Source organism: Taudactylus pleione, unplaced genomic scaffold, assembly GCF_031769625.1.
Source record: "Taudactylus pleione unplaced genomic scaffold, aTauple2 ptg001293l, whole genome shotgun sequence".
NCBI classification, from domain to species: domain Eukaryota; kingdom Metazoa; phylum Chordata; class Amphibia; order Anura; family Myobatrachidae; genus Taudactylus; species Taudactylus pleione.
The window spans coordinates 103,734-108,265 of record NW_028285693.1 but is presented as its reverse complement, the minus strand read 5'-3'; positions in this window follow the sequence as shown (position 1 = coordinate 108,265).

Genomic DNA, 4,532 nt, shown 5'->3' with positions numbered 1-4,532 from the left:
GGTATGTCACGAAAATTTTGTGGGTTTCTCTGTGATCCACTAAGCAGTGAAAATGGCTCAGACGCCTCAGTTCCTGCGGCCTTCTGTGTGACCATTGAGTTACTCAGAGGTCCAGTTATCGACTGATCTGCGTCTTAGAGGGATTTTTTCTGCCACTGCGCACGAGTCAGAGTCGCACCTCGGATACATTACAGTAGTATCATGCTGCGGGTCTTTCATCACATTGTGATTGACAGGGTGGGAGCATTTGGGGAAGGCAACGGGGAGTGGCGGCTAAAAGCACAGACGTGTCACATCCTGCACCTGTGATCCTGTACACAGGTAACATGACTCCGGCATCTAGGTAACGGCGGCCATTCTAAGTGACCAGAGACTCGCAGAAGGAGTCGATGTTTGCCTGACCTATTTCCCATGCTGTGTATGGCAGGGGTGTATCTATAATAGGTGCAGGGTGTGTGGGACACATGGGCCCCTGGGTCCAGGGGGGCCCACACTGCACAACCATATTTTTAATACTTACCACTCTGTTGCTGTAGTCCCATGTAGGCGCCTGCATCAGCGCTGTCAAAATCGCCTAGAAAATGGCCACCGCTGCCTTTTTCCCAGCATTTTGCACATGCGCTGTAGACTCTGGGTACACTAGTGCCCAGAGTCTACTGGTGCGGCGCTGCGCTCAGTGCGCAGTCGGCCGCTTGGGAGAGGAGGGGGCCCCAGACAGAAACTGCACATGGTTCCCTTAATCTCTTGAAATGCCCCTGGTCCTCCTGATGTGAGCAAGGACACGGTGGCTCATTTATGCACATTCAGAGTTAAACGGTCCGACGTTCCTGCGTTTCTCTAACCCCTCCTTGTTACCACCAACAAAAGCTGACTACAGTACAGTACCTGCCACTCAATGAGGGAACCCTCTGTGTGAGTGTATTCACAATTCAATAGCTGTGCGTGCGCAGTGCAGCTTTTCTGCATTAGCAATGGCTAACTAACGCTCAACCTGCGAAAACAGTATAACTGCGGCCCGAGAGTAGCAGCAAAACTTCCTCTAACATGCACCTCAGGTTCCCTCTCATACGGACATGAATAATGGACCTTATTCAGAGTCGGTCGCAAGCGCCGATGCGCTCGTAACCGACTCAATGGTTTGTCCTGCGCACGCGCAGCGGTCGCACTGCACGTGCGCAAGCCCCGGAGCGACAGAAAAACTCTGTCGTTCCGGAGCTCACTACCAAAGGGGCAGCTGTCGATGTTGATCGACAGCTGCCCCTGTTTGGTAGGCAGGCCAGGGGGGGTGGTTTCCAAAATGGAGGCGTTCCTTTACGAACGCCTACCATTTTGTGGGTGGCCGCACTGACATCATCAGTGATGTCAATGGGGAGCTTCCTGCTCCATCAGAGTAGAAAGCTCCCTGGGGCTTACGAGTGCGCAGACCCAACCTTAGGGTCTGGTCATAAGCCCAGATGGTCGCGATGGTGATCACCATCGCAACCATCAACCTGGTCGGTCGTTAAGCTGTGGGTGGTAACCCACAGCTTAATGATCGACAAGGAGGCGGCCGTTCAGGATGCAAGCGGCCGCCCTGATTCAGAGCGACCGCTTACAACTAACGACCACATCTGAATGAGGTCCAATATGACTTCCTTTATTACACTTCACACACACATAAGTGCCCCTATCATACAAACGGGGCCACAAGCTTAAGATATACTCAGCTCAAATAATGGGGACAAGTTCTTTGCATAGACCATGTGACAAAACTGGTGAGAGGCACTGTTTTACACTCATTTCCTGCATTCGGTGCTAATAGTCTGTTCATCAGCTATTTACTATAATCTGTGTGTGAATAACTAACTATTTGATGCGGCTGACATCTTTAAAACCACCACCCATCCAACCATACTTGTCAACTCTCCCTGAATGTCAGGTAGACTCCCTGAAATAACAGCAATCTCCCTGACTCCCTGAAGAGTCCAGAAATCTCCCTGATTGCACCTTACCCCATTATGAAGCTGTTATATACTTGGGGAAAAAAAGGAATTAAGATATTTATACATTCAAATGTGATCATTAATGCCATTTCCCTGCATTGGTTATTATAAGGCATAATGATGTATCAGTGTGTTTTCATCAACAAGTAGATCTTAATGAGCAACAATTGTTGCTTTGGGGCTTATTTACATTTGAATGTAAGTCAACTTTATGGCACGCCTATAAGGAGGAACAGTACACGTCCACTTTAACACGCGCTCATAGGTGTTGCTATCACAATCTCCCTGAAATGCTTTTTCAAAAGTAGGCAAATATGATCCAATGCAATAGTCTGCAGATTTATAACTATTGTGCTTGTGTTTAAAAATACTTCTACTTCAAAGAGATTTTATATTCACTTTCAAAATTGCACCTTCACAGTACCTAGGAGGGGTGTGGCCAAGCACATAGCGGTAGCCAGGTGGGGTGTGGCCAAGCATGTAGAGGTGTGGCCACATTATGATTTTGTGTATGTTGTGCCCCCTTTGTAGATGTTGCCACATCATTCCTCTATATGTACCAAGCTTTGTCCCGATGGGTAACGCCATGTTCAGGTGGTGCTACCCAATAGAAGCCTATGGGCTTCTTTTCGGGACGGCTCCCATCACCCCCCGCGGCCTGCCAGAGGGACTTCTGGGTGTCAAACTGGGATCACAGGACCGATATTTGACTGTGGATCTTATTTATACATTTAGGGATCCATATATGGGTTGGGTATGAGATGCCAACACTCAGGATCCTGGCGGTCAGAATCCTGACAGGGTGAGGATACTGGCACCTGATTGTAAATTTCCTAACTATACCCCTACTCCTCACCCTCCCTCCCAGCAGCCTAAATCTAACCTCCCCCTGCAGCCCAACTATAACCCTTTCCCATCGCAGCCCAACCCTAACCATCCCCCAGGTGCTTAAACCTAACCCTCCCCCTTACACCAATACTTACCATCAGGATGCCGGCAGTCGGGATTATGACTGGTTCCGGCATTCTGAGCGACAGCATCTTGATTGCTGGGATCTCAACTGTATCACCCATATGTGGTGCGGTGGATTTACTACATTATACACTTTGATACATAGCACCCATATTATTATATATTCTTAGATACAGGGCTATATTTGTGCCGCAACGCTCCAGAATGCCGTTCTGGAAGTTCATGTAAAAAATTATGTAATCCAGAATGACGTTCTGGAACCGGTTTTAAAGTTTTAATTTTAAAATAATTATTGCTGCATGCTGCATAGTGCCTGACTCATAGCACTTGCAAGCGGGTCGATGCTAGGCCACAGTGCATGCGGATGCCAGAGCCGGCTCCAATGTGCGCATGCGCGAGACCCGGCTAGCGATGGGCGCTCCGTCGCTCCAGGTCTCGCATGAAAAGGGGGCGGCTGTCAATTTTGATCGACAGCTCGCACCGTTTTGGAGGCGTGGCGTGGGGGTGGCTTCACAAACGGAGGCGTTCCCATGCAAACGCCTGCCGTTTGTGGGCGGCCCCACTGACATCACCAGTGATGTCACTGGGAGAGCTTCCGGCTCTATTAGAGCCAGAAGCTCTCTGGGGCTTGCGGCCATGAGACCCTACCACAAGGGTCTCGTCGCAAGCCTGATGATCACGACCATCATCCTGGCTGCTCGCAATAGCTGTGGGTGGCCAAGCCTCAGCTATGCGAGCGGCCGGAAGTCCACTCTTTCAGAGTGTTCAGCTCTGCATCAAGGCCATAATACAGAGCAGCTTACACAGAGTGAACTAATAATGTCTGGCCATCGCCTGCATGTCCCCGACTGGCCATTTTTTTGGAATCCAGCTGTCACCTGAGCAACCAGCCAGATGCCTGCAAGATGGCCTTCTGCCTAAAGCAGCCCATACACGGTGCGATTTTCAGTTGGTAAGATGTGTATTCCGGGATTGCCCTTGAAATTCTTCCCTTGAAATTTTCTCTATGAGTACAAATGGTGTACGATTGGACATACCAGTGAGTGACAAAATTTGTGGGTCCAAGGGGCCCACCAATTTAAAAAAATGGGGTCCTACCTGACCATTTCTGGGTCCCATCATAATTTATGCTTTAGAGCTCCCCATATGCCTCTCAGACCTCTCCACATGCCACCACACATCCCCACTTGCCCCTAAAATGCAGATCTGATACCCCCAACAGCATCAGATATCCCCACAAGCCCCTTAAATGCATGTTTTAGTGCCTCCATGATCTTTCAGGTAATATGACTTGTCTGAATAATACCACTTTTCCACCTAAATTCCGGGTCTGACCCGGAGTTGGAACAAAGTTCCTATCCGGATCAGACCCGGAATTTTGCCAGCACCGACTCGGGATATTCCCGAGTCGGCGCTGCTCACACCACAGTCGGGTCTGCATAGACCTGGCTTTTCCGGAGTGAAAGTGGCCGCTTGGAGATGACGTCATCTTCAAACGCCACTGAAGCCGGACCAATCGGCCGGCTTGCAGTGCACCCTGGGTCATCATGACCAGGAGTGCACTGTTCTCACAGAGGG